This window comes from Malaya genurostris, chromosome 3, assembly GCF_030247185.1.
Source record: "Malaya genurostris strain Urasoe2022 chromosome 3, Malgen_1.1, whole genome shotgun sequence".
Lineage (NCBI taxonomy): Eukaryota > Metazoa > Arthropoda > Insecta > Diptera > Culicidae > Malaya > Malaya genurostris.
Window position 1 is genome coordinate 251,529,963 of NC_080572.1, and position 23,276 is coordinate 251,553,238.

At 35.8% G+C, this 23,276-nt stretch overlaps 1 protein-coding gene across 6 annotated transcripts in view; it reads left to right on the forward strand.

The window, feature by feature from the left end:
• The window catches only part of LOC131439041 (monocarboxylate transporter 14), a 67,153-nt gene that overhangs the window by 7,024 nt on the left and 36,853 nt on the right, over window positions 1–23,276 (forward strand). Inside the window, exon 1 of one of the 6 annotated variants that reach the window (XM_058609562.1) lies at window positions 3,870–3,888. The exons of 3 other annotated variants lie outside the window; for them this stretch is intronic. The gene's annotated coding sequence lies outside the window, so the exon portion shown is untranslated. Of the gene's footprint in view, window positions 1–3,869; window positions 3,889–23,025; window positions 23,046–23,223; window positions 23,242–23,276 lie in introns of those variants that run through there. 2 more of the 6 variants (XM_058609560.1, XM_058609561.1) reach the window with 2 other exon arrangements.

Sequence of the window (23,276 nt, forward strand, 5' to 3'; positions counted from 1 at the left end):
CAAAGACTGAATGTGTTTACCACAAATTCAAATCATTTGAGATACGTTCTGATGAATGGTATCATATGTAAAATTCCGTTACCTCATAATGTAAAACTCGCAATTCTTTTCTGTATGGTGATTTTCAAAATTACCTTCCAAACACTAGACACCATCACAAAAGTTTTATCGCTATCAAAATTTTAGTTACATCCCTTTATAGAATTCTATATGAATATAGATTTATATAAATCCAAAATATAAATGCATTATCATAACAGTCAATTGCATGTATGATTTTTTTTATTGTTTCATTCGTGCATTTTTTTCATTCTTCACAATAACCAGCAATTTATTAGTTTACTCACGCTTTCCACTGATCGGTTTTTGAACATTACGTCAACATCGTTGTGTGACACACTCGACTTACGACGTTGGTATGTTTCCTTCGGGAAGCATATACCAGTGCTTGTCACATTCTCATTCGGTGTGTGCTAGCCATTGCCGGATGGAACTGGTAGTAAGCAGAAATCAATTTTCTTGGAGTTAGTTAGTTGTTAGAAACTTTTCGGTTAGCGGGAGTCAGCATAATTTCAAGACAACATTACAAGTAACATATTGATGGGGACATGTGGGTAATCTAATTTCGGCTGATTAGTATCTCAAGGTAAGCCTACAGTCTCTCACATAGGTAATTGAGGTTGCCGCTTTGCTGGCATGGAATGTATTAAGACCGGTGGAAACATCAAAACAGTTTTACCTTAATCCTTATAATTTCTGGTCAGATATTTTTGCCACATGCGGCAGTTGACTAAAGAACTTAGTTTGAATATGTTTCATTCTGGAACTACAAAATGACACATTTCAAATTATCAGGAATCAAAGCCTGCGTATACTAATTAGAATATATAAGTTATGATTTAGAGTTCAATTACTACTGGATACCGTTGGACTGCTGTAATCTGCGATGAAGCTATACAACAATTATCTGGCGGTTGTTTCGCTGGCGTGTTACAAAGTAGACTCGAGGTCATTCGATTGTAACTACGATAAACTACAATGCACTTGAATCAATAAACTCTAGTCACTTCTTTACAGGAATTATTGAAGGACGCCATTAAACCATTGCGTTACGTGTGTTTTTATTCCAACAAGTGACTTATTTGTCATGGTTTGTAGGAACCGTTCATTTCATTTTAATTTTGTTGATATATTCTATATATCAGAAGTGATCTGCCAAAGATCGCCCTCATAGGCTATAGGTTTCGTCTTTTCAACACTATTCATAACATTCCCGAGCAAATTTGAATACTGCCTTATAACTCTTGAAAGTGAAAACGATAGGTCTAAATGAGCGTAATTCTACATTATTTATAGGCGATATTTACTTTCGTCAGAAAAAACATTAAAATATGAAAATGTTCACACCTCTATGTGAGCATCATGCTCAATTATTTTTGACATTTCACTTCTGAGTGCACGCTAAACGCAAACTATTAAACATGACTGAACTAATAGCCTTTTTCGTCACGAGATGGTGTTACTGTGATGTTTTTTTTCGATTTGTATTGGATTCGTTAAAGTGATCCATATTGATATATAATATATTTGATAATACACAACGCCCCTTTGGGTCCCACCAGATTCACAATATGACTTTCGAACCATTCTTGGAAACGGCTTAACCGAGATTCAAATGAAAGGTCTTATAGTTGTCTACAAATTTCTAGAAAATTTTATCCGGATTTCCCGAACTATGGTCAAAAACAGTTACAAGTCCCATAAAACTGTCCGATAAATTCTTCTAGTTTGTGGGCATATAAACTTAATTCTGCGCTATTGGTCCCCCCCCTTTTCCTGTTCTGGAAGCACCAAAAATAGTGAAGAATAACTCCAAAAATGGAGCTCAAACTGATAAAATAACTTATAAATTTTTTAACTATTTTATGATAAGTGCGATCGAAAGAATAAAAGAATGTCAATGAATTGACTTACATTGAAGTTTAAAGCTTTACGATGTGAATGCAATTTTCATAGCCGATAGTGCAGTACTACCGCGCCGGTAATAATAATGATAATAATAATAATAATAATAATAATAATAATAATAATAATAATAATAATAATAATAATAATAATAATAATAATAATAATAATAATAATAATAATAATAATAATAATAATAATAATAATAATAATAATAATAATAATAATAATAATAATAATAATAATAATAATAATAATAATAATCCTACTACATGTTTTATGCTGCTGATTCATGCTGTTTAGCTTGACTTGCATATGCAAAAGTTTGTTAGATTTCCTTTAATTGGTTCAATCGAAATAGAGCATGAGATTTCTATTCTAGGTTATTTCTAGGTTATTCTAGATCTAACTAGACTCAAAACTGTTCCCATTTGTAAGTCATATTTGTTGCTGGCAAACGAACCAACCTCGGCTATTCCGGTCATCTGAATCCGGTTTCGAAACTATTGGAAATAGTGACCAAAAACTGCTAAAAGGATCTCAATCACTTTTCTTCAAGATGGCCAAATCGATTTTCACATACTTACAGGTTCGAAGGAAAAGTCTTCAGTTTCATATGAGCAAAGCCTTGGTATTACATTCCTGTAGTGGAATTTGAACTTCTGTTTCAACAGACTTCGCAGCCCATTCAGAGTGTCATATGGAATTCCTAAATTTGTTGTGGATACTACTTCCAGCTCCGAAACTACTGGGTAAACAGGATTTGAAGATTTTGTTAGATAAAGTCCGAACAAACTTTCTTATTTCTATTAAAAAAAACAGTTGTTTTTTGCGAATTCCACAGTAATTTTTATGATGTTATGAGCAATATGAGAAAGGCATCATTACACTACTAAGTGAATCGAATCAGGTTTTTTTTTTATATTTTTGTCTTCACATAAAATAAATGCTTAAAATTTTTAAGACTCATCCTACTGTGATAAGCCGAACCTGAAACCGGAAGTCGGATCCAGATAAAATTCGAAAGCCTACTATGGGACTATAACACCTAGTTTTTAAAATCTAAGTTAAGGAAGTATGCTTCAGCCTTCCCTGGGAAATCGAAGCGTGTTCCATTAAGGAATTTTTAAGCACTAATTTCGGTACTTCCGGAACCAGTAATCGGGAGCTGGAATAACCCCAAAATTAATTTATTTGATGATATATTTAACTAAAAGAATTTAGTATGCAATTTTAAGGAATTAACTTTTCTTAAACGGTCAACTATGATGGAAAAAAATTAAACACCATGAAATTCCGTAACTGAAAGTAAAATTATTATTAAATTCAGAAATTTGGCTTAGGACCACTTTACCTTTTATTAAAATCCAAGTTTGTAAAAATCGGCCCAATCTCATACGCACTCATCCTAGGACATTTTGCGATTGCAACGAACTGTCAATGATTCGTTAATCGACTCGATGTGGAATTGCAAGTTAATTTGGAAAAGGAATCAGTGAATCGCTTGATAGGGGGACAAAAGTTGTAGGAAGTGAGGGACAGTACTTTTGAAGAAATTTGTTGTATTCGTTCTCTACATTAAAATCATGATTTCGAAAAAAAACCGTCTTACAATATACTTGAATAAACAATAACTTAAGTCTATCAACACGGAAACGCCCTATGTCGCAAAACAATTAAAATGATAGTTGTTTTCTGTATTTCATTGGTTAAAACTGAGTATAACTAATTGATTACAATTTTTTCAAAACGTATTTTTTGTTTATCTTGCTGGCAGCTTACCAATGACATCCACACTAATCGAACAAATGACACAAACCAAAAATGGGAAATGAACAAGCAGTGACGCACACAGATAAAAATATTTTGTGAATTTACATCAATTTTCATGCACATATTCGGAGCAGGCAATTGAATAGAAAGGTACTTCACAATTCTTTATTTTTCAATGTAACACATGGATCAATAAATCCCGAGACTAAAGCAGAGATGGCGCTCGTAGTAAACCAGTAACCCCGTCTTTCTAGAGTACTAACCTTTGCTTGAAACGGGTCAAAATTTTAAGTCGATCCGACCAGAAACAGCTGAGTTATCGAGGTTGGAGTAAAGTCGTTTTGTAGTTTGTTTAAAAAATGGAAAAACCGAGTTTCGTGTTTTGATAAAACATTGTTTTTTATTGGGTAAAAACACCGTGCAAGCGAAACAATGGATTGAAAAATGTTATCCGGACTCTTGTCCATCAAAAGCAACGATTTGTCGGTGGTTCGCCGAGTTTAAACGTGGTCGTACCGACACAAATGACGCGGAACGCTCGGGTAGACCTGTGGAAGCCGTTACACCGGAAAATGTGAGTGAAGGGACAAAAATTATAATGAAAGATCGTAAAGTGAAGCTCCGTGAGATTGCTGAGATGACACAGATATCATATGGAAGTGTATTTACTATCCTTCATGAAAAATTGAGCATGAAAAAGGTTTTTTCCAAGTGGGTGCCCCGATTGCTTTCGATGGAACGAAAACAGCAACGAGTCGATGATTCTGATCCATTGGAACCATTGTATCACCCTGAAAGGTGATTATGTTGATGAAACAAAAAAAAAATTTGCTTATGATAGGAAATATTTTGTTACTATTAGTCTCTTCGAAACATGTCGTGATATAATGTGAAAATGAAGTTCAGGTTAGAGAAAATTTTTTCCAATCGGGACATTTTTTGCTTTAAATTTGTAGTAAAAACGCCGTTATAACAACGTAATTTTGCCCTCCTAGCTGCTACTAGTTTTAATACTGAACTGACAGATGATATAGAAATGCAACGATGAATTAAAATTTTCGAGATGGAATTGATCAGCATTAATCACTGGAAGAGTATCTGATGAACCCAATGCTAGGGAAATTTATGATCTGGAGGTTCTTCGTCTACTGAATTACTTTTAAATGGGCTTCAAATATTTGAGTTTCCCTTTTTTATCGTTTGCGTGAAAAGTTGTATCTTATAAGTTACGGAAATCTATATAGACTTATAATCATCGATTTGCAGTCAGTTTTTCAATCTTCGAAACGGTTTAATTTCGGATTGCATATGACTTGCTATTTGAATCTACTACAACAGCTAAATGTTGCTGTCAATCTACGAAATTGACGAATATTTTCTATTCTCAGAATGTCTCATACTGTAACAAACCACGTTCGTCCCTTGGTTCATGGTACATTAAATTCATTTTTCAGTACGTGTCAAATAACCATCTAATCGTACAACGCGGAGGCTTGTGCGGAACCAATATCGAACGGACTTTAAACGCTATCATTGGATTTCTTACTGGGCGTCTTGACACGATTTAGCCATTCAATACTGTCGGATATAGGGTAACTGTACGTATATTCATCTTACAATTCGAAGTAATCGCATCGTCTTAGTTTTTATTCGGCCTATAATCGACAAATTTCGCCGTAATTTGCTCTAAAATCGTTGTTACGGCCATTAGAAGTCCATTAACCTTAACCAATGGACTTGAATGATGCGATAAAATTGAGAGCTAATATAGATAGGGGTGCAGCTACTTTTAAAACGTCTATACTTACTGGCGCCACCGATTTCGTTGCTGTTTTACTTGATTAGATGTTACACGTAAAAGTCATTCTACGTGTATCAACAATATCGTTGAGTTGATGTTTGAAATGATTAAAATCCATATCGAATCTATTAAATGAAAGTGATTCATTACGGAGATTCGGGTTTAACCAAACTGCACTTTCTTCTATTTCGAAGAATGCAGTAAATAAGGATGGACATTCGAGAGGTTAGTAGGAGAGTTTAGTTCATTTTTTTTATCGAACGGAACGTGGAATAAAATAGCTGGTTTTGCAAATCATCAATTAGTACTATGCTGTCACCGTGAAGGAAAGCAAATTGTTTTTCATTGTAGTTTCAACCGAACGAAGCATTTCCACAGTATTATTCAAATATATTTCGAACGAGGATGAAGAAATACATCCAACCGAGCTGAATGGAGCAATGATTCCTGTAGGCGTCAGCGTACCGGATTGTGCCGGTTTGAGTTTTGTTCCATGAAGACCTTCACCGGGCAAGCTAACAACAACCATACCACCCATTGGACCAAGGGAACCTGATATGTTCAACATAAGCCGCTCGGGAAGGGGGTCGATTCATGGGATAGTCAAATGACGCATTACAGAAACAGCATTATCGAAATATGTTAAAGTTTTCTTCCTGAAAACTAGTTCCAATCAAGGTGTGTTATGTACTTACGGAGAAATAGGAACTAACTTTCTACCTGCTGAGTCCTGACCAAGGACAACGTATCCGGCTCTAACCAATTCGTAAGCCTAGAATTTCGGGAAAATGACGACATAATATAATTAGCAGTGCTGGAACATTTCCGATCATAGGGGAAAGTAAAGAAATTTGTTCCTTGAGAACTTGGTTTTTATTTCTTCCAATGACATCCCACTGAGAAAGTGGTTAGATTTTGTTGGACGTTGAGAGTTCGTTGAACGGCTAACTGGACGAAATACGAAAATTGTTTGGAACGGTTTGTTGTGTGTTTTTTGCTACAAAAATTAACAAAACCGCTTTAAAAGAAAATAAATGTCAATAAAATTAAACTTTTTACTAAAACAATCAGATAATCGATCTGCATAAAATTTCGACAAGCTCCTATTTTTTGAAACATCGGCTTGATAGCGAAAAAGAATGATTCGTTCCTGAATCTTAATAGAATCGAAAATGAGGGATGATCATTTTACTAGTCTGGAAAGTAATGTAAAGATTTCTAAGAATTTCTGACGCTCGATCGAATTTTAATATCCACAAAACAAAAACCAACGACGGGACAAAATGTGACGTGACTCTATCCTATGGTTTCCTTAGTCGCATGTGAACCTGAAACAATATAGGAAAAACGGAATAATTCTCCCGTGTCCTATCCAGGGATAGCTTCAAGGTATGCCCAAGGACACGACATTCATTGATTTTAATGGTTTCTGTGCCGTGTGGACACCGGTAGCGAGCGGTGTAGGCGTAAATAAGAGGCATTGATTATGCAAATTCTAGCGAGGGCAAAGTAATCAGTGGATAGCTCTTGTTCATAGAACTGATTAGATGTTTCGGCTGTCCAATTTCCAAGGAACACTAGTATCAAATTTGTATTTAAATCAGTTCACGCAAAGTAAAATTTCAAACCAAATAGCATTTTTAATAGCTACCTTTGACGCAATTTATAGCGAAAAAATTTATGTAAATTACGTATTATGCGATAACGATAACTTACACGTATAAATGCTTGAGCCAACCGACCAGAATGTTTTACTAAGTTTCATCTGATTGATAAAACTAGCTAAAATTACACATAACTGATGTTAAACTTATTTCCCAAAATAAATAAGGGCTTTCTATCGATAGTACTTATCAACGGTCATGTATGAGATGACCCTCACACAGAAATCACATACGTCAAGGTTTACTCGTTTTGCATGTTTCATATTCCAGTAAAATTCGAACGAACTGCACCGAGGTCGTATGTTAATTTTTCTCCGATGCAATCATACAACGTTATGACTTTAAGGACTGGCGTGTTATGGAGTTAACCCATTTTCCGGAAATTGCAATTATGTGTGTCCTAAATCACTCTGGCAAGTCCGTTCAAGGCAATTTTGTTTTATCCAAAAGGTTTATTAGGAGAATGCAAATGATTATCTGTGGTGTCAGAAACTTCAGATATGATTCAGGTTGTCTTACATATTGATAGTATAAAGAAATTACATTACGTTCAATCAGAAAATTTTTGTGGATTACTTGCATCTCCAGAGTGGCTCAATTGACAGAGTAGTTTAACGAATAGGACAAGTTCAAACAGATAAAAGTTGACGGCACGTGGATGGCGTTAGATAATTCCGCAGGAGCGTTTTTTTTTGGGAAAATGCTTCCTGAAACAAAACTAAAGAAGCTCCAATCCAGAAGAGTAGATAAATATGCTATTCTTTCATACTACATTTGTGCGACTATAAATGCAGATTTCTTCGTCAGCACTACAAGTTTATTAAGTTTTATTCTCTTCTAGCAGATGTATTTCACATTTAAGAGATTGTTAAGAGTATAAAAACCCGTTTATTTCATATTATCAACACTAAAAACAGAGTATGTAGCCAAACAATTGTGTAAGTGTGAAAGTTTAAATAACATACATAGTATATGTGAAATTGAACAAATTTATGAAATATTGGAAAGAACAAATCAAATAAAAAAATAAAACGAATAAAGTAAATAAAATAAACAAAATAAATAAAACAGATAGAAACACAACAAAATGTATGATACAAGTAAAAAGTATACAAATAGAATAAATTAAATAAATGAAACGAACAACAAAATAGAATAAAAAAAAACAAATTAATTTCAATAAATATAAAATAAAATGAATAGAAAAAATAAAATAAATAATATAATAAAATAAATGCAAAAAAAAAACAGAATAAATAAAACAAATAGAATAAATAATTTGGAAAAAAAATTAAACAAATGAATAATTAAAATAAACATAATGAACAAAGCAATTTTTTTTATATCGTTTATTTATACCCGGCTTTAACCAAGTTGCGGTCGTTCGCCGGAGCAAAACAAATTATTATGTAATTAAAATAAATGAGATAAATAAAAAATAAACGAGCAAATGAAAGAAAAATTATATAAATAAATAGAACAAGTTAAATAAATTCGAAAAATTAAAAATTTCAATAAATAAATTAGGTTAATAAGATTAAAAAATAAATAAATAATATGCATTAAATAAACAAACCAAAAAACATGAATAGAATCAATACATTAATGAAATTAACGAAACAAAAAACATCATTTAAATAAATATAAGAAAGAAAACAACTAAATTTTAAATAGCAAATATAATTTAGGAAATGAATAAAATGAATAAAAAGTACGGGTGTGTAATGTCACAGACATTACTGGATGTCGTGAATACGAATATAATTAAAACGCTTTCTTCTTACTTTCGAATATGAATTAGTTGGTCACTTGTATCAATTGTGCCAGCTTTTCCCTTTTTCGCTACTAGAATTTGAAACGATGCACCTAAATTGAACCGGTACTATGCATTTTATATAGCAAATTAACAGAAAGTTCCTACAACTACGAACTCCAACTGGTTGAAAAAAGGACCGTATATAGTACAGTAAAGTAAAATTTCGCATAGTTCTTTGGGAATATGTTAATGGTTCTAAAAAAAACCGACTCGAAGAATTTAGGAATTAGGGACTAGACCTGAGTTCAAGAACTACATTCAGAACTTAGAACAGGCACAGAATTCAATTGCAATTTAGTTTTTGAACTAGCTGCGAAACTGAATTCAGTTCCGGAATCCAATTCCAACATGCAGGTTACACTGCTATGCACTGAAGAGTCTAAGACGAAACGTAAAGAGTGTGAAATTGGTTATGTGCTTTAGCAAAAAAAGGTTAATCTCTAGAAAAAATTAAATATATCAAATAAATGAATAAATAAAATAAACGATTGGAATATAATCAAAAAAATAAATCAATTAAATGGAATTTATTTATTTATTTCGCCAAGTAAAGGTAGAATACATATAAATGGTTTACAATGTTTACTCACACACTACATATTAATTCTACGACAAATCTGAGATTTCATTTGATTTTTGGACATAGCAATGTTCACAGAATTGAAATGATTACTACAATGAATTTAAAAAAAAAAGTAAATTAAGTAAAATATATCAAATGAATAAAATAAATGGATTAAATAAAATAAATGCAATAAACGAAACGAACAAAATAAACAAAATAATTAAATGTATGTATCTCAATTAATAAACAAAATGAAGAAAATAAAATAAATTGAATAATAAATAAAATTATTGATACGAACAAAATATATTACATAAAATAAAAGATTAAATTATTTTAATAAGTAAAATGTATAAAATAAATGTGATAGTTAAAAAACAAATATAATAAATGGAATAATCAAATAAAATATAAAACCTGTTATAATCCACCTAGTGGTTTAATGATGCCTTTCTCATATGAATCATACTATCATATATAATACTGTGGCATTCTTCAAAATAATTTTCTTCGATTCTTATAAGAATAACCGAAATCGGTTTCATTAGCCGTCTACTGATAAAAACTATCAATTGGAGAAGATTTGAGGTCGATTTAGAAAACTTTTTACGGTTTTTCGACCTTTTCAGTGATGGTAAAAAATTTTCACACACTTTACCCTATATTTCCGAATCCCTATAACTCCGGAACCGGAAGTCGGATCCAAATAATATTCAAGAATTTTGTATGGGACCATCTATGACCTTTCATTTGAATTCAAGTTTGTGAAAATCGGCTTGTGAATTGATTAAATAAATAATATTAATAAATTAAAGAGACGGATAAAGTGAACAAAAAATATAATAAATAAAACGATTGGAAAAAAAAATTGATGATAGAAATAAGATGTCTCAGAAAAAGGATGTCGCTCGCAGAAAATATTTCACGTGAATTCCATCCAAATTTCCCTAATCTATTATATACATTATTCAAAAAAGGAAACAAAGCAAAAAAAAAATAAATCCTTTAGAATTGAAACAAAAAAAAATGAATGAAAAAACAAATTAAATAAAATAGAATAAATTGAATGAACCAAATCAGAAGAATTGAATAAACATGATAAATAAAATTTACAAACATGATGAACAAAGTGTTCATAATGATGATTTTACAAGTCAGTTCGGTTCAGTCTAATTTGGAATGAATTCATTTGCTGTATAAAGTTCGAATTAGATTATTATTATAAAACGTCAACAAAATAAACTTCGGCGCTCGATTTTTTCTTTTGTCCCACAACAGTTAAAATCATAAAGCTTACCGGTTGAAGTGGCTGAGACTCGTCGTAATATTGATCATACGATGATAGTGACAAGATTTACATCCAGTCCCAAGCTGACCAGTCCTGCTTTAGCTAATGATGCTGCTGCTGAAGTAGAGGCCGGTTATCCTCATAGTTAGGCTATTCATTGGACTTATCGCTTAACGCGTCTTCTGACTCGTCAAGCTTTGAATGTGTTAGGTTTAGAGTTTGTAGTTCATCGAACGGATTCCTATCTATCGTACAATTATTACACGTTCTATCTTTCTGAGTGGTTTGTCTCATCAAAAGACAATAGTGTTTCTTTGTAATTCACTACATGAAAGTAATACCTGTAGTAGAAAATTTACGGTAGGGTTATCGCTCGAATGTGTTCGCATTTCACAGAAACTCTACAACTGCCATAAGTCTCTATAAGTCAAGGCCATGTTTATCACATCCGATTAGAATTCTATGATACATAAACTTGTCGACGACCTCGTACGAGTTTACTGTCATCACATAGCTGAAGAAAAAAAACAAACTATTAAGACTACTACTGTTGTATGGGTATCAAAGATTTTAAAACGGTGAATGACCAACCTAGGTCGACCACTTTACAAGTTAATCAATATGTAAAAAAGAAAGTTACACTGTTCGGACTGCCCACCTCCCCATTTGTTACAACTCAGATCGGAAAACTGGTAATAGGGAATTCTTCGATTGGCAAGTGCCTATGAATAATTTGCATTTATCAAAACTAAAATAGCGACACCGAACGGCTTGAAGAAGCGAGCTCAGTATCTATCAACACGTATCTGTACTTTACTGCATGGTGATGATAATACTAACGATTGCAGTGATCAAGTAAGGAATACTCACGTTTTGCTGTATCGAGTTCTTGTATTGATCACGTTCTCTATCATAAGCTAGCAACAGAACAATGTCGGTCGGAGAAGTAGAAGTGGACACTTAAGTTTTGCTGACCCATTAGTAAGCTGATTTTTAGTTTACGCTGCTAGGTACAATAAATAAACAAATTGATGATTGCATTTTTTTTGTAGATTACAAAACACTCCGCAGCCGTACGGAATTGCACCGATGATAACGTTGCCGCTAGGATCCGTAGGTGTCCAATTGAACCCATGCAGCTTAGTTTCTTATGTAACGAACGGTTTTTTTATTTGCAACTGAATAATTTAGTAACTGGTTGTTCTGCAGCGACTCGCAAGAATTATTTGGAAAGTTTGCAGTTTTGCGATTTGTTTGCTGAGCAACAGGCCCACACTTGTTTTCAGTTAATACCGCTTTCCATCCGGTATTTTCCGGCTAGCAGATTATGTCCAACCAGTACCGGTTCAACCGGCACTATACAGGTTCATTGGACGGTTGGTGCTCACATTCATTCAGTGCTGATGAAATCGCTTGGACCTTCGCATGATGACTTTAGTCACATCTGGATAAAACCGGCACTGATGCTTACAGAGCAAATACAGTGCCAAACTGGTGGATTATCAGATACTGAGTAAAACTGTTCAGGAACTGATAAAACATGGTAGGCTGTGGTTATCTTTTTGAGATTTTGAAGGTGGAAATTTGAGCTTCGATACATGCACGGATAAAAATCTATTATCGGTACCATGATTTTTACCTTTTTTTAGATATATAAAAAATAGGTATAGAATTTGCTCAAACTTTAGAAAAATTTTCCGAGGCTCGAAGGGCCGAGTGTCATATACCAATCGATTCAGCTCGACGAACTGAGCAAATGTTCGTGTGTGTATGTGTGGGTGTCTGTATGTGTGTTGTCAACTAAGAGGTCGAGATCTCTGAGATGGCTGCACCGATTTTGATCAAACTAATTCCAAATGAAAGGTCTCTCCGTCACCCTGAACGCTATTGAATGGTTTTGAGATTGGATGTTTACTTTTTGAGTTATACAAAGTTTCATGTCAAAACTTTCAGTTTTTTGACAATATCTGTCACAATTGACCTAAATAAAAGATGTTTTCAGACTTAGATTCCGCACGGTGATAGCTATCCAACAAGCCATAGATTGTTCAAATCCGTCCATTTTCAACGGAAATATCGATATTTTTGTGTTTACAAGCGACTTTCCCCCTATTCCATCAGTAGGAATTTTAAGCACTGTATGACAACGCAATACTTGGGAGCAACGTGAAACACGGTTTTTTATACTGTAACACACAATTGTTTCTAAGTACCAATCTGCAGCATCTTTTTTCATGACTTTTTGCTTCGGATCGATTTTAGCATGGTTCATTTTTGGCAAAATAATCGTTCGTGTAAATCAGATGATGGCAACATTTTCGAGTTGAAAGTAATTCTATAATTATATTGATTTAAACTACTTACAGCCATAAATGCTGGGAGAACATAGCACCTATGTACCATTCGAATTAGTTCGTCGTGATCAGCAAATGCATGTGTGACAAATAATTCCACTCACTTTTCTCGGAGATGGTTCAACCGGTTTTTACAAACTCGGATTCATATGAAAAGTCGTCTACTCTCAAACAAGGTTCCTAAATTACATTTGGACCCGAATTCTGGTTCCGGAACTACAGGATGATATGCGAAACGAAATTGTAACTCATTTTCTCGCAGACGGCTGAACCGATCTAAGATCAAATGAAAGGTTTTAAGATCCTATAAAACATCTTGCGTTTAGTCATATCCGACTTCCGGTTCAGGAGATACAGGGTGATTAGTAGAAAAATGTTTATTTCACATAAAATAATCAGGTGTATCGGGTTTGCAGATTTGGATAGTCGATAACCAAATAAATTTATTTCAGTTTTAGCGGTATTCCGTTTTCGATTCGGAAGGTACCCAAAAATTTAATTCGCACTACGATTTCTCAAAGATGTCTACACTGATTTTCAAACAGTTTGAATCAAATGTAAACTATTCAGCTCCTCAGGCGAATTTAACTGACTTCGGCTACACCGATTTTCGAATTCCGGTTCCAGTATCGAATCGTTTCTCAAAGCTTAATCGTTTTCTCAAAAAAGGCTAAATCGGATTTCAAAAACAAAAATTCGAATTAAAGGATATATGGTCCCAGGGGGAAATTGAATTTTATACGATTCTGGAATTACAAGTTGATAAGTTTTCAAAATTCATACCGATATAGAAGACGAGGCCAAAAAAGCTTCAAAGTTGGCCTTAAAACTATTGCAATTTATTCGTCATATTATTTTTGGCCATACGATTCGTTTTCGGTTATGCTGGTTCCTGAATACTGGTTCTGATAGTATCGTAAATAACCGTAAACTCTAAAGTGGAACTTATTTCGCCTTGTTTCGCCATCACTTTTGAAAAAATACTCATTAAATTGAAAATTTTCACTTATCGCGTTGTAATACCGGAACCGAAAGTCGGATCCAGATCAACTTTTCGAGGACTTTTAAAAGAATTTCAAGACCCGCTTCTTATTTTGATAAAATCGGTTAAGAAATTTCCGAGAAAATTGAGTGCGCATTTTATCATTAATTTGCATATATTTCCTTGAAATTTCAGAACCGAAAGTCGGATCCAAATGAAATGCAAAGAATATTGAATAAAAAAAATATAAGACCTTTCATTTGCATCTTAGTTTGTGAAAATCGGTTCAGCCATCTCTGAGAAACGTGTATGTATTTTTTTCGTTTTTTCGGTGCATATCACCCTGTAATTCCGGAACCGGAACGGAATTTAATAGCTTTGAACCTGAATTTGTGAAAATCAGTTCAGTCATCTCTGAGAAAATTGAGTGACATTATTTGTCACATACACACCGACATTTTGCGATCTCGAAGAACTGAGTCGAATGGTATACGAGACTCGGCCCTCCGGGCCTCAGTTTTAAAGTCGGTAAAGCTTTGACAGAAAATCGGTAATAAGTCAATAGCCTAGTTCATACCAGTGCGCACTGGTATTTTTTCGATTTCGGTTAACCAATTCGAATGGTATATGAGTCTCACTTTGCCGGTTCGGTTCGAAAAGGTCATCATTCGTGCTATTCGATTGCAACCTTTCCATATTAGAATGGTAAAAGTTAGTTTGCCCTTGATATGATTGTAGAGAAATTTCAGGAGAACAAATGGTTTCTTTTTTGGGAAATAACGTACTTCTTTTTTATATTAACTGAGCGATATACTGTGTCAGTGCCCGAAAATCTCGCGAAGCGGACTTCAAAGAAAAATCGCAAGCGAAAATTTTACTACCAACGTATCGCAGTTCTACTAAACGCGTTAACCTCCCGTGGGACCGCAAGTACAGCTCGATCGTACAGTTACATGAACATGAAACAGCACAGTTCCGAAACGATTGATGACACCAGCTTTTCAATTATTAATAATCAACTCCAGTCAGTGCACGGTGATGGTTCCCGTTCAAAGATGCCCAGTTGAAACCAATTAGGGCAACAATTGGCGCATGCCGCGAGCTTTTGACTGCGGTTTCGGAATCGAAGCGGCGGTACGCCTGTCGACATGCAAAGCGACGGGCACTATTGTGGTCATTATATAAATTGAATTGTGTGTTGCTACTGTCAAATATCAATTGCGGAACAATCATGGCTTGTTTACTCACGCTCGCCTACGTTAGCTTGTTTAGTTGTTATCACGTTTGCTACTGTCGGCGTGATCCATTTATTCTACGGTGTTTTATCGACCACGTAAATGTGCGATCATTCCAAAAATAGTGGGCTATTTATTTATTTAGACGGTTAGTTCGTTTAGTTTGAAAGATATTTAAACTGGTAAGTAACGAGATCTTTATTACCGTTGCGTTGTGCGAGGACAGCAGCATTGTGAATCAATTGTTTTGAGTCCGATTTATCATTCGAGCAAAAAAAGTTATCAGAATGACAAATTATCTATTTCCGAGACTGTCGATCAAATCTTTCGGAGCGATAACGTCGATTCCTGGGTAAAGCTACGGCGAAACGTAGAAGTTCATTTCGCACTGTCCCCGTTTGTCAGATAGTAACGTGTTATACCATATTTCGAGACATCTACTGCTAACCAGTTTTCACCGATTGTTTCTTGGGACTGACCACAACAGCAGTTATTGTACCACCTCATTGTCGTAGAATGTCAGACTGTGATAATGGCCAAAGATAGTACGGGACACTGTCGACTGTCGCAGTTCACGCTGTTTGCCTTATGTAGGAAGGTACTGCAATCACTGCGAAAGTCGACCTTTTCGCCTAATCCGAATCAGTGCAAATTTAGCTTTATCGAAAAGTCACGGAATCCGCCATGAGGAAAAGTCAACGTTCGGTATAGTTGGATAGAGTATTCATCAATACCGGTATCAACATTCTTCGAACGGCGACGTTTTCTTAATTCTTTTTGTCTCGACGTATAAGTCTTCCTGAACTTAGTTCATGTGTTATCAGCAGTACCGACGAGGAAACAAACTAGAGGAAGACTGATGAATGAAATAGCAGAAATGAAAATTTGCAAAAAAAATACCATAAAAATGGGACTTCGTTTTCCTAATTAATTTAACTAAAAATCGAAAACAGTCTCTATAAAAATCTCCCATATCAGTGTCTAGCTGGGGGACAGAAGGTAAATTAGACTGGTGGTTGTGTGCGGTATGTTCTATTGTGAGGGGATGTCACAAGAGCGAGACTAAGAATGGTACACCGAAACCTCCATTTACGAACTAAACGGGGGTTCGTAAATGGAGGTAGTTCGTAAAAAATGTTTACGTTATTTGAGATTTGGTTCGGGAAAAAAGTGTCTACGTTATTTAGGATTTGATTCGCAAAAAAAGTTTTGTGTAATGAATGTGGAAACTCCCAATCACATGGCCATTTTCGGAACGGATGTGATAAGTGGTTGCAAGAAAATGATGTTTGGGATCGGTTCAAACTCCAAGATGGCGACTTCCGGTTTATCAATATTCCTAAAAACCCTTACAATGTGGGTATTTTCGAACCGGAATTGATGAGTAGATGACGGAGAACGATGTTTGAAGTAGTTCGGAAATGCATGATGGCGACTTCCGGTTTGTCGATATTCCTTAAAAACCCTTACAATGTGGGTATTTTCGGAAAAGTATTGATGAGTAGATGACGGAAAACGATGTTTGAAGTGGTTAATTACTGTTTTAAATTTCGACATTCTAAAAATTAATATTGAGTCAAAAAGGTTCCTTTATCAGGAAGAAGAGATTGTCGTACTGAAGAGGTGTACATTGTTTCATCCGATTCGGAGAAAGTCGATCCTGCCAGTTTATCTGCTATTTATTTCTGAAATCGCTCATAAATGTTAGAAATTCAGTGTCATGTGGTTGTCTAACTGACTCTTACCACTTGAGCCAAATAATATCCCTTTTTCTCAATGGCTTACAAAATGTTAAATCATATTCCGACGGGCCAGTTGACGTGAGATTTTGACAAGTTTAAATAAAAACTAATGTGTCGTGATGAGAGTAACAGTACTTTTTTCGACCTTATCACGTACACTACAACAACTGAAATTATAAGTGTAACACTGAAAATAAAAAAAAATGGAGAACACGGTCATTGATTTGAAACCAAATTTTAATGTTTGTGGATGATTTCAAATATTAGATTGAGACTTCCAGTTGTTCAATAAAATATTGAAAACATACAATATAACTATAACAATATAAAATTATTATAGCTGTTCAGACGTCTACTTGTTATGGTCATTTCGAAAATATAGTACAATATTCAAACAATAATGAATAAAACAATAAAACCTTTGTCAGAAGCATAACATCTTTTTAAACGATATATAATCTTATCGTAATGATCGTCAAAGAATACCGATACAACTGAACTCACCATTTTGATTTTTGAAGCGCTTTCAAACATAAATTCCCGGTTTATACTCATCAAACCGGTCCCGAAAATACCCATATTGTAAATGTTTTTAAGCAATATCAAAGAACCGGAAGATGCCATCTTGGATTTCCGAACCACTTCAAACATCGTTTTCCGTCATCTACTCATCAATCCCGTCCCGAAAATACTCATATTGTAGTAATTTCCATGGAGCCGGAAATTGTTTTCATTGGATGCCAAATCCTCTTTTTACGAAGTTGGTTCGTAAAAAAAGTTTACGTTATTTGGGATTTGGTTCGTTAAAACAGTTACGTAAAAAGAGGTAACGTAAAAAAAGTGTTCGCAAACGGAGGTTCGCACCAAGTTGATCATTTGCGTAATTTAAAACCTCTTAATTTAGCTGATAAAACAATTTCCATGGATAGGAAAACACGTTTTTCCTGCTATTTCATTCATCTGTCTTTTCCATGCCTCCGAATGTTCTCAAGTAAAAATTGTATTAGCATTAACATTGGCCAGGTCATGCTCAAACTAGAAATGATGTTATTGAAGAAACTTGCTTCAAAAACAAAAACCTTTAATCATGTTGTGCCAAATGCATAGCTAAACAATACCGATTCATATCACACGAATACTGATTTAATTAGGGAACAAGGATTATTAGTTTGATACATGTTATCACTAGAGAATGAGTAACTTTCACATGTATTGCAGATTTGTTAATAATTATAACATGCTGTTGTTGTTCAAATTACTCAATCCTAGAACTTTGATGTGATATACTTTAAAATATTATCCCTACGAAAGATGAAAGAGAAATCAACTACGACTCTCCGCAGTTAAAAAGCAAAGCCTTGGTATCACATTCCTGTAATGGAATTTGACCTTCTGGTTCAACAGACTTCGCAGCCGATTCAGAGTGTACAGAACCATTGCATGGCTGGTGCTACGATTCTACTGACACTACGAATCCTTCCAGGTCGGGGCTCGAACACACGACAACTGGTTTGTAAGACAAGTGCCCTATACATTGAGCCGCCAACCCGGTCCGCAGTTAAAGCTGGGGCTGAATAAACTATATAAAAAAGGTGTTTTATCCACCTGGCAGTGAGATGATACCTTTTACCTTTTCGATGAATATTAAAAATAGGTATAGAATTGGCTCTAACTTTATCAATCGATTCAGCATGACGATCCGAGCAAATGTCTGATGGTGTTTATGTATGTGTGCGTAATATAAAGAGGTGTGTCTCTCAGAGATGGCTGAACCAATTTTGACCAAATTAGTTGCAAATGAAAGGTTTTTTCTGGAAGTATCTACACTATTGTTTTTGGATATGATGATTACTTTTCGAGTTATCCCAACTTTTATGTTAAAAATTGCAAATCAAATTTAGATACTTTAATGTAATACCAACCAAACAAGCCATAGATTAAAAGAATCCGTCAACTATTCGCGGAGATATCGAAAATATTTTTGTGTTGTCGATTTTTTCGCCATATCCCGAGGGGTTTTGAACGATGAAATTGGAGTCAAAATTACACACAATTTTCAAAACAATCATTTCTGAGTGATTGACAAATTTAATACAATGCTCCTCAACACAGTATTCTGAATTTAAATTTTATCAGTACCTAACAAGCAAAACAGATGGGAAAAATTACATGCGAATGCAATTATGTAATGAAAACCGCGAAAATGTTTTGGCAGGGACGGGACTCGAACCCGTAGCTAGCTCCTAATCGGGGAAATTGTTTTGCCAATTAAATTATTCTGGATATGAAATCACATGAAGAGACAGTCTACTTGACTAGAAGAACCGAGTATGCCCCGCTCTACTCGTCCACCACAGCATTTAATAATAGTCCTATTTCTATGGAAACCCATCCGATAGAAAACAATACACACCGCATCGCAAGTCTATCTTCACTTTCTGCTTCGCCGTCAGACGCTGATCTGAGATTTTGTCTTTGTCTCTTTTGCTGACTATTTGTCTAAAATTAAGGTTTAACAGTCGAACAAGTAACAATTATGTTGCTAAAAAGGAACCGTGCTAGAAACCAATCGAGTCAAAATACGTATTTTCTTGAATATATTTGAATAATATGCAAACTTAGTTTTTTTAGGTGGTTGTAGTTGAAGACAGTTACAAATGATTTAGTTATAATAATGTATGGTTCACATTGAATTAGAAAACATTGCTGAATTCCCAATATAAAGTTTAACACGCACTGTCAAGCAATTATATTTCCAAAAATGAATCGTGCTTAAACAAATAGAGCCGAAATACTATGCTGGAGAGTACTGTATTCAATCTTTCAATCACTCAAAAACAATTGTATTGAAAATGTCTGTCTTATTTTAAATAAAAAAAAATCCAAATGGTCGCCTTTCTTGTGAATCGGGCAAATTACCGCTTCCTTCCACTCCTCCGGTAACTGTTCGGTTTCCCAGATCCGGACTATTAATCGGTACAAACACGTAGCCAACTTTTCTAGGCCCATCTTGATGAGTTCAGCTGCCATGACATCCTTACCAGCTGCTTTGTTGGTTTTGAGCTGGTGCATGGCATCCTTAACTTCCCTCGGTGTGGGAGCTGGATCATTTCCGTTTTCTGCTGCACTGACGTAGTCGTTTCCCCCGTCATCTTGAACCCCCATGCCTACGATCTCCGCACCGTTCAGGTGCTCATCGAAGTGCTGCTTCCACCTTTTAATCACCTCACGTCCATCCGTTAAGAGGCTCCCGTCCTTATCCCTGCACATTTCGGCTCGCGGCACAGGGCCCTTACGGGATTTGTTGAGCTTCTTGTAGAATTTCCGTGTTTCTTGAGAGCGGTACAGCAGTTCCATTTTCTCGCATTCCGCTTCTTCCAGGTGGCGTTTTTTCTCCCGAAAGATGCGGATCTGCTGTTTCCGCTTCTGTTCGTATCGTTTCACGTTCTGCCGGGTTCCATGCTGCAGCATTACCGCCCGTGCTGCGTTCTTCTCCTCCAAAATCACTGTGCACTCTTCGTCGAACCATTCGTTCCGTCGACGTACCCGACGGTACACTCGGCTGCGTTGTTTATGGCTGCTTTTACTGTACTCCAGCAGTCTTCCAGGGGAGCCACATCGAGCTCGCCCTCGTCTGGCAACACTGCCTCGAGATTCTGCGCGTATGCTGAGGAGACATCCGGTTGCTTCAATCGCTCTATCTTGTACCATGGCGGTAGTTGGTACCGTGCATTGTTGATGACGGAGAGTTTTGGGCGCAGTTTCACCATCACCAGCTAGTGGTCAGAGTCGACGTTAGCGCCACGTTAGGTCCTGACGTCAATACTGTCGGAGAAGTGCCTTCCATCAATAAGAACTTGGTCGATTTGAAATTCCGTCTGCTGTGGTGATCTCCAGGTGTAACGATAAGGGAGGCTATGTTGGAAGAAGGTGCTACCAATGGCCATGTTCTTGGAGGCGGCAAAATCGATGAGGATTTCCGGAGGACCACAGTTGAGCTTAGAGTCCTTCACTGGCACTCGGACGTCGATTAGCCGCCCCTAACATGGGGAACAGACGCTGTTGTGAGCCGCTCCTAACCTGGAGAACAGACGCTCAGGCTTGCAGAAGCAAACCCCACCTTCCCTGTCAGCCTACGACCGAAGTTTTCACCGGGATTGGTTACCCGATCTTCCCTAAGATTGCTCGCAGCCCAGCCGGTTCCGATGGGAGGTAGGGATAGGAGTTACTGGGAAGAGGCTAATGACATCAATGGGGTCTGTGTTGCGCGTTACCCAGCCTTTACCAACCAAATCGTATAGAAATATGTCACAATTTCCACTGTTGAACCATTTAGCAAAATGTACAAATCATACGCGTTATTTGCTCACTACTTGTGACCTTCACAAGTGTTCGAAAAAGCAGCAAGTAATGGAAATAATACTTTAGTGTATAATAGTTACGTGTATTTCTAAGGAAAGGGGTCAAAATTGAAAGTATTCTTCTTCATTTCATTAGGACTGCTTGAGAAAGGTACAATCACAACATTAGGTAGTCTAGATTTTTGGGAGACTATTTGTGTTTTTTTTTTCAACTTTGCACCGATTAACTCGTACTAACAAATACACACAAATCTCGTCGGGAAGGAATTATCACGTTATTTTGAATGGTTATTACGCAGACCATGTGACGCTTGTCTAGACGGGGTGCTCCGGACTCCGGCGGTGTTTGCGAATTGATAACAGCATCTCAGTGATGTGTAATAGCAATTAATGATCATGCTTTTACTCTCGTCTGCCAGAGATTGAGACAGGGTGAAACAGTCATAAAACTCAATCTGAACCGCCAAGAGTCAGTCACAATTTGGGTGCGAAAGAAAACTCTCCTGAACTGGCGTGTTTTTACAGATTTTTTCTAGAGAACTTCTGTTCTTTTTTTCTGAAGTGATTCGGCGCTTGTTTTCGACTTGGCCGCAGTGAATATAATCGAAATGATACAAAAATGTAAACGGAAGCTACGTGGAAGTAAAGGGCAGTTACTGCTTCAGTAACTGTCTTACAATAATTTCGGAAACGGATTTGAACGTGTGATAAGTTCTGTTCTAATAGCGACGGAACTTAAGAATATCAAAAAGTTTCTGTACGAAGAAAAAAAGATATGTGTGGATTTAGGAAAATCCTTTCGAAGAGAAAGGACAACTATCAACTAAATCATTTTTCAATACTACTTTTGTGTTCGCCAGCGCTTCAAGTGTTGGTTTGGTTACAAATAAATTTGAAATGAACTCGCGGGAGGTTATCGTCAATTTGTAAAAGGATGAAGATAGTAAATAAAAACAAGTGTACAAAGGCAAGGAAATAATTTTACTATTTATTGCATTGTGAAACTGAACGAGTGATAAGAAGACAGAAACCGTGGGACTCATTCTTGGTTAAAGAGAGTAGTTATGACGACGTCGTTATATCTATGTTATATCATCGAGGTAATTCCCGTATCAAAGTTACTCGTTTATACGTTTGATATTTGACGCTAGTGAAGCCCCTGGTTCTTCCTTTAACAAAAATTAAACGTGAAAATCAGCGAATGTCCCATATTAGGAGAAATCAAAACAACAATAACTAGTTACCATTGGAAGTTTCCGGTCAAAGATCCGGGACTAATCCATGCGAATTCTCACCAAATGCCGACCGTACGTCGCACAACAACCTACGGACGGCTTATCGCAGCCGTCATACTGCGGTTTACGGTGTTCCGCCTGCAAGGCCAAGCGCTACGGACTGATTTGAGGTGCATCGTAAACGAATAAATCCGAACGCAATCATTTACGTTACTGGAAGGAAGGCTTGCTACGACTGGAATGGTTTCTGTTATCAATGAGCCGGTATACAAAAAAACTACGTGTTTGCTATTTTCGCATGATGATTAGCGGATAGTATATCTTCCAGACTGATTATAAAGGAATAAAACATTTCGAATTTTTCACCAGTGGCCTACCCCTAATCAACCGATAAAAACGAGACACTTACACCCTATAGATTTCAGTCCATCCGGGTTAGTCGCATCGTTCTATCAACGGAGTAAATATTATTGTAACTGTGTTTAATTTGAAAAG